At 37.3% G+C, this 12624-nt stretch overlaps 1 protein-coding gene across 6 annotated transcripts in view; it reads left to right on the top strand.

Moving 5' to 3' along the window:
• ADD3 (adducin 3) overlaps positions 1–12624 on the top strand; it is a 124762-nt gene that overhangs the window by 61434 nt on the left and 50704 nt on the right. For 2 of the 6 annotated variants that reach the window (XM_030335550.1, XM_030335547.1), the window contains exon 1: positions 9881–9980. The exons of the other annotated variants lie outside the window; for them this stretch is intronic. The gene's annotated coding sequence lies outside the window, so the exon portion shown is untranslated. Of the gene's footprint in view, positions 1–9880; positions 9981–12624 lie in introns of those variants that run through there. 6 annotated transcript variants of the gene reach the window in all.

Raw genomic sequence — 12624 nt, 5'->3', positions numbered from 1 at the left:
TATGACCTCTCCCCCATTCTATTTCCTCTTTAAAAACTCCAGTATGTTAGATCTCTTTTCTCTCAATGTCTCTTAGTCTCTTGTTACACATTCCATTTCTTTGTCTCTCTGTGCTTCATTCTGGCTGGTTTTTTCAGATTTGGATTCCAGTTTATTCTTTCAAGTTGGGTCTAGTCTGCTGTTTAATCTATTCACTATGTTCTTTTTCTTTCCAAGATTTTCAGTTCAAGTTAATTAACATCATGGTGTAGTGTTGGTTTCAGGAATAGATTTTAGTGTTGTATCACTTACATATAACACCCACTGCTCATCACAGGTGCCCCTCCTTAATGCCCATCACCCACTCCCACTGCCTCTCCAGCACCTCTCAGTTTGTTCTCTATCATTAAGTCTCTTATGGTTTGCCTCCCTTTCCGTTTTTATCTTATTTTTCCTCTCCTTCCCCTATGTCCGTCTGTTTTCTTTCTTAAATTCCACATGTGGGTGAAATCATATGGTATTTGTCTTTCTCTGACTTATTTTGCATAGCATTGTACTCTCTAATTCCATCCATGGTCACCAAGTTTTTTAAATTATTCAGTAGTTTTTCAGTTCTACTGGTCTTACTTTATAACATCTTGTTTCTCATGCTTCCAATTCTGTCTTGAAGGATTTTGTAATACAATTTTATATTCTGTGTCTCGTTATTCCACTGTCTGCAGTTCTTGGGGAGAGGTATTAAATTCTACTCTGTTGTTTCTGCTGACTTTTATTTAATGTGGTTTGTTTACTCATGTGGTTTGTAATTCTGAATTTTTAATTTGGCAGGATTTTATCTGTGGGGATCCTTAGGCAGCCTATTTTGAGAGCACCTTTCTCCAGATGGAACTTATATTTCCTTTTTGTAGGGTGTCAACCCTAAGACCAACCTAAGACCACTCACTGTTCTCTTGGCTTAAGATATTTTTGGACCCTGCTGGGGTGTGTGTGTGTGTGTGTGTGTGTGCGCACGCGCACGCATGTGTGTGTCTGCGAGCACAGGCGTGCAAGTACCAAATTCTCGTAAGAGTGGGCCTATTGTTACAGATTCTCAGGGGAGACTTTTTCTTCTTCCAGTCAGCACTCTGAAAAAGACAGATTTAAGTTTTTTTGGTGTGTGTGCACACTCACATTTTTTAATTCTGTTAGTGGACACATTTTTTTGTCTCCCTTTTAACCAAAGGTATTACCTTTTAGGATTCTGGATTTATGTGTCTATGTGTCGTGGGGGTAGAAAGAACTCTACCCGCATAACTTCTGATGTGAAGAAAACCTGGTTTCTAATTTAGCAATTTTTTCTTCACAGCATTGAACTCATCATTTTCAGAGGACCAAGCAACTTTTATTTTTCACTTCTGATCTTACTCATCCAAATAAATCGACCATGGCTATGATTAGGAACTCTTTCATAAGTTTTAAGCACTTATAATTTGTTTATATTGTCTTGTGATACAATTCAATTGTCTAGTTATTTTGGAAATTACTGAAATAAGAGTATTTCTGCGACTATTTCCCAATAATGGTATGATCTATATAACAGCTTTATATTGAAAACTATTTGAATGATTAGATTCCTCTTTTGAGCCCTAACTACAAATTTTTGTTTTTAAACCAGTGAGCCAAAACACTAAAGCTATGGCTGGTTGCTCTGTTCTGATTGTGCTAAAAACATTGGCGCACTGCTTGCTTACTGGTTTATCAGGTACATCTTGACCTTTGTGTCAGAGCAAAAGCAAACACTTGTTGAGAATGCCCATTGTCCTTTTTTCCAATTCCTGTAGGAAGATATTAATTAATGCTAATAAGAATGAATAGATTTGATGGACGTAGTAAATCATCTGCACAAAGCTTGAAATAACGTCTTTTTTTTTTTTTTCCAGCTTTCATTTCTGGGGGTGTAGCAAAGGTAATAACTGTTTCAACTTGAAATCAAAGAAAGTAATTTGCTTTTGGCAGAAGTCCTTTCCAAAACCCTTATTGTAGCTTCCAGGCACATGATTGAAAAATATAGTAATAAATATGTATTATCTTATTGCTTCCAGTTTTTTTTTTTTTTTTAAACTGAAAAGCAACTCCAAAGGTACTAGTGTGGGCCTTCTTTCTTTCCTCTCCCTCCCCCCCCCTTTTTTTTAAAAAAAAACACCGTATCATTTATTATATTGGGCCAGCAGGAATCCGTTTAAAGGGGTTGAGAGCTGTTTTAGATTAATGACTTGGCAACTTGGAAATAGCCCACAGGAGTCACAGTCCTGCTTATCTTGGAGTAAGTTTTAAAAACTCAGCCATTAAGAATTGTTTCCATAAGCTGCCTAATTGAAAGTTGGAGTGAAGAAAAACCTTCCACTGATTCACATACTCTAGCATTCTTGTCAGTGTGCTCTATGGGGATCTTGTTGTTTGAAGGATGGCATAGTTCACAGGATAAAAATCTTTGTGGTGACAATCGATTAACATTGAGCTCTGGGTTTACAGAGACTTTACATTGCTTTTCCTCAAAGTTCTAAATTTTTCAGTTTCATATTTTATAAGGTATTCTCTTTGGTTTAAGTGATAGCCATTTATTACATCCTAACTTTCTATATTGGAAAAACACTCCCTTTTTCCCATTTGTAGGATTGCACAACCTTTCAGTTAAGCAAAATCAAAATTGTTCACTTGTTGAGTGAGTGTTCCACTCCCTTGAAATAAGCCACAAAGCTCCCTGTGGGTGTGGCTGGCCTCATGCCACTGTCTCAGTTACTCCTTATCTCTTGTCACTCTTGGCCCCTTTAAGATGTCTCTCCACCTGCTTTCGGACTCTTCCTTTGCTCTCTTCCCCCCAGTTTGTGTCCTGCTCTAGTTACCGGCCTTCTAAAAGGCTCAGGAGCGGTTCTCATGAGGTTTTTTTCCCCTTTTTTTCTGAATATTCTGAGGAAGTTACTTATACACTGTCCGCAGTTATGTGTTTCACTGAGAAATTCCTACTCCAGGGTCAAACCTGTCCGTTTGAACATTTTGCGAGAGGTTTTTCTTTTTCTTTGTCAGAGCTTCGGTATTCTAGGTGTGAATTCACAAACGTAAAGTACAGATGGCTTTTGCATTCCAGTATCCTTGGTTAAACACAGGAATTACTTTTAAAAGAACCTGACAAAGAATCTTTAAAGAATTCACATAATATAAACAATCCTACCTTAATTTCCCTGTTTTAGGTGTTTGTCACTTAGGTTGTCACAGAGTGTATGCTGTAAGTAATCTTCATACTGTCCTTCATAAAAATGGGAGGTGTTATTTATGTGAATGTACTTTCATGTGGAACCCTATCTTAAACGTTAACCTTATGCTGTTTTTACATCAAGAGTAACCTGATCAAAATGGATGAGCTGTTCTCAACAATTTAATGTGGCATCCCTTTTACTTTTGTCTGATTAGCCCAGTCTTGCAGCCCACAAGAGTAACCTTTCTCATGTGGCAACATCTTTCTGAGCCTTGAATTTGAAGATTTAGGCAATTTACAGGCACAATGCTTGTGATTATTTGTGTTTTTCTTTTTTCTTCCCAGCTCTTCCCACTAAATCTACCGTCCTCATACTTGAAACCTTTAAGGATTTGAGTCCAGGGCACCTGGGTGGGTCAGTCGTTTAAGCATTGACTTTTGATTTCAACTCGGGTCTTGATCTCCCTACCTTGAGATAGAGCCCTGCTTCTGGCTCCACGCTGAATGGAGCGCTCGCTGGCTCCCAAAATAAATAAATGTTAAAAAAAAAAAAAAAAAGGATTTGAGCCCACAGGGTATGGGGTACCTGTGCCAGGTTAACCATGTCTTTGTTTACTGACCTTGGTATTAACCTAGAACATTCTTGTTCCTCCTTCCACGATGATGTGGTAGCAGATCACAGTTTGACTGGCTTCAAGATAATTGGTCTTAATTATTTCTAAGTCATTGGTTAGTGCAGTATAGGAACAAACATTGTTCCAAGAAAGGGTATAAATGGCTTTTGAGCTTCTTTTCCTAGCGTGCAAGTCAGAAGACTAGGGTGAAAGAAAAAGCTCATGACACAAAACTGTATGGTTTGCTAGTAGATTGTAGGGTTCCTATAGCTTGAATTGTACAAACCACTGTGAGTTGTTAACTCGTGACAATTTTTATTTCCCTTTGGTATTAGGTGCAATTTGTGATACTTTTACGTAAAGTAAAGCCATGCGTTAAAGTACAAGGTTATTAAGTATGTTGTCTTTTCATATCTTTTCTGCCAGAGTTGTACAGCACCTCCCCCGGCCCCCCTCCCCAGTCTTTTAAGACCAAGCTCAAGTAACTTCTCGGGAACCTTTCAAGCTGGCTCTTTTCTCTGAATCTGTAATTTGTCGATTATAACCCAATAATGCCGTGGGCTAATATAATTGTTAAACAAGTTGTCTCTCCCTTCTTCCTCCCCCAGCCCACTAAGTTGCTAGTGTTTTAGGATCATGGATAATGGCTCATTGATTTCTTGCATTCTTCACCACATTGCCCCTTCAGTTGTAGCACATTATAGGTGTTGAAGGAATTGTTGTTAAAAGAATAAATGAATTTAACCAGAAAGTAGAGAGATTTATAAATGGGTTGACTTATCAACTTAGAATTTAAAAATAAGTTTTTAAAATCTAAAACCAGAGTAAATTAAAATCAGTGCAGCTATAGATTTGGCACGAAACAAGTTGATACTCTCCACCTTCAGTAATATTTGGGGGCAGAAAGCATAATGCGCTGAACTGAAGTGCCTCTATAATGCTAAGAAGAGATGTGTTTACAGGCTAGTTTTGTTTTTGTGTTTGGGTTTTTTTTTGTTGTTGTTGTTTTTTTTTGTTTTTTTTTTATTTTGAGAGAGAGAGAGCATGCACTCGAGCAAGGGAAGGGCAGAGAAAGAGGGAGAGAGAGAATCCCAAGCAGGCTCCGAGCTGTCAGCAAGAGTGAGACACTTAACCAGCTAAGCCACCCAGGCACCACTGTTCATTTTTGTTTCAGTTAAACCTCTTCTCATACTACTAGTTTGCCTAAGGAAATAGAAAGCTGGCCACCTAGTATCCAGATACTTTCACTGAGACTAGTGGAACTGGAGTGGTTGAGGAATGGGCATGAAAAAGGAGAGAACATTTCTAAACCTGTTTCTTGCATTGTCTTATGATAGTATTTGGGGATTTGGAACTTTTCATTCTAGACTACAGGATGTGGTTCTTGCAGTGAACAGGTAGCAAGTGTTCTAGAACTTGATGGGGGAGAAGTAAGATGGTTGGTGCTTTAAGTCATGTGAATTGTCAGCTTGGTCACCTACCTATCTTATTAGCAGTGTTGAAGCAAAGTACTTGAATTTTTTTAGATGAGAATACTTAAGTTTCCCAAGATTAAAAAAAAATAGTTTTTAATTGGATAAATTATTTGAAATGTGAGACATGCTCTTCCAACTAGATTTTGTCCCATATTTAGAAAAACAATTAAAAAATGCCTACGTTAGTCCCATACTCTTGGATGGAGCAGATCAAAGCAACAGTAATATTTTTAACAAGAAATTGCATGTGTCATGAATGTTTCCTGTGTCATGTGGCCATATTACATTTGTTTGCTGTTCTGTATTTTGAACTTTTCCCCCAAAGCAGAAATTACTTGTGAATGCAGGTTTTTTAATAGCACGTATATATTTACTCTTCACTTTTGAATTTTTTTTTATGTAGTCTTTGTCTTCCTCTAAGAGATTGTTAATAAAATGCATTATTTTTGGAAGTATTATGCCATTGGAGAGTCAAAGCCACATGTTGTTTTTCTTCCAAGTTTGACAACCTTCAGATATAATACAGGCTGACTAGTTTGGGCATGATCCCCATTTAAAACAAAAATTAACCATCTTCAAACGTAATGATTTTCTGAATTTCTGCTTCAACTTCAGTAAGCTTAACTCGCCAATCATTGTAGGTTATGTTGTTGACATTTTTTTAGCCAGCAAAAAAAAAACCCAGTTTTGAACATTAACCCATATTTCACTTATTCCCAACCTTGCCTTTTCTGTAACTGCTTCATCCTTAAATCCTGGATTACCCCTTTTAACCATCTATTAGATATTAAATAGATTTTAACCATCTATTAGATATTAAACAGGCAAAGGGTATTATTCATTTACCGTCCATAATATTTGAACTTGCCCTATGCTAGGTGCTGAGGGGCCCAGCCTGCCAGTTGCTTGCAGCACGTGTGAGAGCTATACCAGGAAACAGACAATTGTGAGGGCTTATATAGTGCTTACTGTAAAATTCTTTCAAATTTGCTATAAATTTGAAATTTTGAATAAAATCAGTATTATGTTTAAGATATTATTACAATAAATTGTTGGGGTGAGGAAATTGCTTTTATTTTATTTTATTTTTTTTTTTAATGTTTATTTATTTTTGAGACAGAGAGAGACAGAGCATGAACGGGGGAGGGGCAGAGAGAGAGGGAGACACAGAATGGGAAGCAGGCTCCAGGCTCTGAGCCATCAGCCCAGAGCCCGACGTGGGGCTCGAACTCCCGGACCGCGAGATAGTGACCTGAGCTGAAGTCGGACGCTCAACTGACTGAGCCACTCAGGCACCCCGAGGAAATTGCTTTTAAAATGAGTTGACAATTTCATATTAACAGCCCCTTCACTTGAAGAGTCTTTTTTAACACCACCTCCGGCTCTAGTTGGAGTGTCATGAATTTGACCTGATTTAAACAGCTTAGAGAAACCTTTTCTTTCCTTAGCCAGTCTTGTAGATGGGAAGGTTCCTTCTCTTAGACATTTCAAGTTAGTCTGAACGTTCCACAGAACTGAAGCTTGCCAAGCAAAGCTCATATCTGTGGCTCTTTGAGTCACTAATGGTTCTACCATATTTCTAGAATTAACGTCCCCATCAGCCAGAGATTAAACTTTTGTCTCTTCTCCCTCCCACCCCAGATATATCCTTGTTAAGGGAAAAGCACTTTTGTTTTGATTTTATGGTTTGTTTTCAGTCTACCACAAGTTTGAGATGCCTTATGTTTCTTTAAAAAAAAATGACACTTCATGCTTTCCCAGCACTTGAGTTGGAGACAACTTCTCATTGTGCTGGTTTGAGTTCTGGCACTTGAGAGTATCTTCATTCTGAAGCCTGTGGAATGTCCCCCTCATATTTGAAACAGAGAGCTTATCTTCTGTTCATTGGTTAAGCCCTAGCCCTTGATGGTGCCCCAAATTAGTGTCTCATCCAAGTTGTGTTTGAGAATGTATGAGCATTATTAGGAGGGCATGAACTCTTTTACAGCAAAAGCAGAGGGGGGGAGTCCTTAGAACAATGAGTTCAGTCATGGGGATACCTAATTCCATATAAAAATCAATAAGATAGCTAAAATATGTTTTGACTTATTTTCTTCTAAAAATGTCATCTCTTTTCCTAACTTTCATAACAGTTGGTTACAAGTCATTTTACATATTAAAAATACACATTATTTTCCAATACTGTATGTTTGAAAATATGTAACAAAATGGCATTTTTACAAGATTTACATGAAACAAATATTTGAAATAAAATTGGAGTTGGAGGGCAGTAGGAGGGGTATTAGGATATTTTGAGTCTCACAGGAGTTCATACTATAGTTGTTAAGCCTTTGGCACTCTGTAGAGAGTGTTTTCATTTAAAATCCACAAAACTGGTAGGGAGAGGGAAGGAGAAATTTGATTGCTTGAGAGTTACCCTAGAAGATTGGATCTGTAAATTTACATGAATCTCTGAACCAGGCAAGTGTATATGAGTGCCAAATAATGTCTGAACTAACCAAGAAAAACTTTTCTGTATGACTGTAGTGAAAGCGTTGGTTCCCAACAACTTTCACATTTATAAGGATTTTTTTTAAGGGACTAACTACACGTTGGGCAAGCAACTGTGTCGTCCAAAAAGTATTGGCTGAATTTAACGTACTGGGGGCATGTGGATTCCTAAGAATGTCACACCTTGTCTATGCCAATAAATCAGAGTGTCTATTCTTGATACTAAATCTGATGTCATTGGCAGATTTTCCTCCTTATTGGAAGGATAATATTCAGAAGGGAGAATATTTTTTCACGTATTTTGCTCTGTGATTGGGGTGTTTTTAGGATTTTTTTAGAAATTTTTTTAACTATGAAATAATACTGGTAAGTCCCATGATAACTAGATCTGGATTTCATTTTGTCTTTTCAACTCTGTGTGATCTTGTGCGCATTCCTGACATGTTACAAACAGCTTGTGTCTCTGAATGTGCAGTATTAATTTTCAGTGGTGAAAGCCCCAAAAGGAAACAGACTGATTCTTCCATGCACAAACAGCTGGGCAGTTGTGGATGGAATTAATTGCTGATATACATTGGCTGTGTTTTTCTTCTCTTGTCATTTCCTTTGCAGCTGTGAAAGTGAAGTTTGACTCGAAAACAGACATTTCCAGCAGTGCAAATCCAAAAAATATCAAAATGGGATTCTTTAAATATAATATCTGCTACCTGGGAGTTCAGTTTGGGGGTGAGATGGAAAAGAGCAAAGGATGGCAGGCCGTTCATAAATACATATATGGTTGAAAAATAGCTCAATCACATGGACTATGAGAAGTATTTTTGAATGGATTTATTTATTTTATGGCAAGAGCAACGTCATAATCCAACAAAAAGCTAGATCAGTCAGCAAGCACCCCCTTCCTAGGATCCTGAAAGAGAGTGTTCTAGGCCATCTCTGAAAACATCAGGGGAAAAAAAAGAAAATATCAAAATGTTCAGTACTCCAGACTGCTTTATTGTTCCACTGTGAAAAAGTAGCAGTTGGCAAGGGTAATGTGACAACATGTATCATTAAAAATAATATTTTCCTGGTCTTATCCAAAAGCCTTTTCATTGTTTTAAATTCATTGTAAATGATTATATAGCTTATTTTTTTGCATATATGAAAATTTTACTGAAAAAGAAAAAAATTTTTTTTATTCCATGAGTTACAAGGAGTTCAATTAAAAGTTACTGTTGGTTGTATGTCTGAAAGTACACATACAGGAGTAGTATTGATTAAAATCACTTTGAACTATAAGGAGATGTTTGGTAACAGTTTCAATAACTGATAAATTATTTTCAACACTAAGTTTCTAGGCAGTATGTGTACATCTTACAGGATATCTTATTTGGCAATCAGAAAAAATCAAAACTCTTATGAAATTATTTGCAGAAGTAGGTGATGACAAAATATATAGAAGTTTGGTATGCAAATTCGTGATTTTCACCAAAATAATTCTTCCTTTTATGTATTTTAATATTCTACCAAAGCAAGTTTATAAATCGAATCCCTTATTTTTTAAGGCAACTCTTGCTAGTTAGTGGATAAGAAAATGCTTTTATTGTTTCTGCATTGCCAGGAGAACTAGACCCTTGACAGAGAAGGGTGGGTCATGCTTTTATGTTCACGATGGGGCCCCCTGTTTGGGCCAACTAGGCCAAAAGTAAAGTTCTAGAGTGAGCTATGTTGCCAACACCTTGAGATATGCAGAAGCTTCTATTGCTAAACTTAGAAGCTGGCATAGTTGGACTTCCTCTGTAGTAGTCAGTCCCCTTCCTCCTCGCATTCTGCTGGCTGAGCTGCGTGGTCTACCTTGCATTTTATCTTCACTTTCTTCCCCAAGAAGAAATGAGCCCCTATTTTATTTCATGGCAGGAAGGCTGATCTACAACATGAACTTTGCCCCCATTTCTTGGAGGATCATCAGCCAATTAGTTTTGATTCTGAGGCCCTGAGAAATGGGGTAGCAGTAGGAATGTGCAACGTGCTGTCACTGAAGTCTGCTTGGGTGTGTTGTTTCCCCCAGAGTGGGCTCCACCCTTGCCCTAACCGCACCGAGTGTGGATATCTCACTGTTTAAAAAACAAGGTTCATTTTTAGGGCAGCATTGCTTCAGAATTGCCACACAAAAACCAGCTTAAGAAATGTACAGCAACTTCAAATTGTTTTGTAAGTAATGGGTTGTCTATTTGTAAAACTGATAGTGCATAGCTTAGGGGGAAGCACCGATAAGATAGATGGTTAGTTTTGTGTTAGCTGCTGGTAATATGCCGTGCTCTCCTTGGGAAGGAGCCTGCGGCTTTATCACTCAACTAAATTTTTTTCCTATTAGTTCACTTGTTTGCTTTTTTTTTTTTTTCTTTTTTTTGTAAACAATTTACTGAACTGTTGTTGTTTTTGCTTAGGGGATCACAGTGATTGTTTAAATTAAGGAAAATACTGGTAGTTTCCCAAATGTGCTAATTATTTAACATAAAAATGCTTGAAGGTAGTGTTTTGCACTGAATTTATTGGACCCACTAACAGCATAATCTAGCGATACTGTATTTCGAGACATCGTGACATGAACTTTGTGTGTAAGAGTGGGTTCATTGAATTAAAAAAAAGGCAGCATCTAAAGAGCCTTTATTTCTGTCATAATGATGCTTTGTCCTGCTGCTGTTGGGTATTTGTCAGAAGAGTTGGGGAAGGCTGCAGCCCAAAGTTCTGTTCCCTGCCTTGTCTGTGCCTCTGTTCTTTCTAGACTTTGTGACGTGAACAGTAAGTTGAACTATAGGAGAGAATTGCTGTTATTCAATGAGGTCCACATTTCAGCAATTTTTTCTTTGCAAATGGATCTGACTCCCCCCCCCTTAGATATTGGGGTTCCGTCTGTAGCTAGGTTTTCATGCCTGTGGAGTGTTTAATTATGCACTGACCAAAGTAGGCACATTGAGAGAGAGACTGCTTCGTGATCTCTTCTGCACTGACTGTTGTCTTCCTCTCATGCGTGTTCATCGCGTACCCTTGTGGGATAGACACACCCATTCAGTACAAGCAAGACGAACAACTTGCTTCAGTTGAAATCAAAGCTGAATGTTGAAAATGTCAGATTTTCGTAAAGCTTGCAGGGTGACATTGCGTCATCCTTTTTGGACTTACACTTGTGAAGTGTACACTTTCCTTGCTTTAGCTTCCTCTTTGACAATTAGTAGTAATTGTGTTTAGCTATTTTCTAACATCACAAAGATGTAAGAATAAAGTAGAAGCTTGGTATCAGAAAAAAAAACACTAGCCTGGTAATCAAAAGGCTATTTCTTTTGGACGCTGGTTTCTTCACTTTTTTAAAAAAATTTTTTGGATGTTTATTCATTTTTTGAGAGAGTGCACGTGCGAATGGGGGAGGGGCAGAGGAAAACGGAGACACAGAATCTGAAGCAGGCTCCAGGCTCCGAGCTGTCAGCCCAGAGCCCAAAGCAGGGCTCAAGCCCACAAACCATGAGATCATGACCTGAGCCGAAGTCGGAAGCTTAACTGACTGAGCCACCCAGGCGCTCCGCTAGTTTCTTCAGGGAAACTTGGGAATTTGGGTTAGCTCTCTAAGATCTTTTCCAGCTGAGAATACCCACCCCACTTCTCTTTGTAAAGACACATGCCTTTTCCAGCAATACTAAAGGGGATGTATTAGATTAGAATTGAGACCAAAAAAATGTTTAGATGTTAACCCAGAATCATTCTTATAAATGACGTGAAAACTAAAGCTTTACTTTAAATAAACTGTGTATATTAGAAATTTTGGAAGTTTACATTTTGATTCTATTTCTGAGCAGAATTGGCTAATAAGTCATCACCTCAACAAGAAAAAAAATTTCAAATTGTGTTTTGCATCCTGAAGCAATACACAAATCACATACACACCACTTAATTTCTGAAATAAGTTTCCCTTACGGCACAGAAAACACTGCTATTTTTTTGTTATGTTTCATTTTTAAATTGTTGGTTTCAGTCCACTGAACTAGATGATCTCTACTGTCCCCTTGAACTCTAGGAGAATACATTTACTCTTAGACTTTTTTATAGTTGCTCCAGAGCAAAGTTTGCCAACCAGTTGGTTGTTAAATATCGAAATAGGGAGATTTTCTAAATAGATTTTATTTGGAACTTATAAAATTTGGAATTTAGTAGTTAATATCTCCAGTAATACTTCATCTTATTTTTTTTCTTGTAATAATTATGTAATTATTTTTATAATTATAAAAATTATCTATTTTCACATCCTCTCGTGATTATTCCAGTATTCTATACAAATGTTATTCGTACATACCATATTAGTGAAAACTAATACACATACCATAACATGAAAAGGGTTGGGAAGTCTTTTCTAGAGAATTGGATATAATGTGTCATGTGGAATAGATGTAGAGTACCAGGTTACTATTGATAGACCCTCATCTCTATCTCTCTCACCAGAGGTTTCCCAGGACTCTACAGAAGTTCCCTTCTCTGCTTTAACATACTTTTAAAAAGTGTTAATTTTATAACTTAAAAAATACATACAGTAAAAAGATGAAACCATATAAGAGGCATATGACAAAATGTCTCTTTGCAACCCTAATCCCTCAGCCCTACTCCTTAGGGGGGAAACTTCTTTCTTTTTCCAGATAATTTCTATGGATGAGTGCCCTTTTTAAAAAAATAAATAAATAAAATAAAATGGTACAACACATACCATTATGTGTCTCATTCTTTTTAATGGCTGTATAGTACTTCAGTGTATGGATGGATGTACTATAATTTATTCAGTCGTCCTTTGATAGATATCTGGATTGTTTCC

The sequence above is a fragment of the Lynx canadensis genome, chromosome D2, assembly GCF_007474595.2.
Source record: "Lynx canadensis isolate LIC74 chromosome D2, mLynCan4.pri.v2, whole genome shotgun sequence".
NCBI lineage: Eukaryota > Metazoa > Chordata > Mammalia > Carnivora > Felidae > Lynx > Lynx canadensis.
Note: the sequence above shows the minus strand (reverse complement) of the source record. Positions and strands in the feature narration are given on the sequence as shown.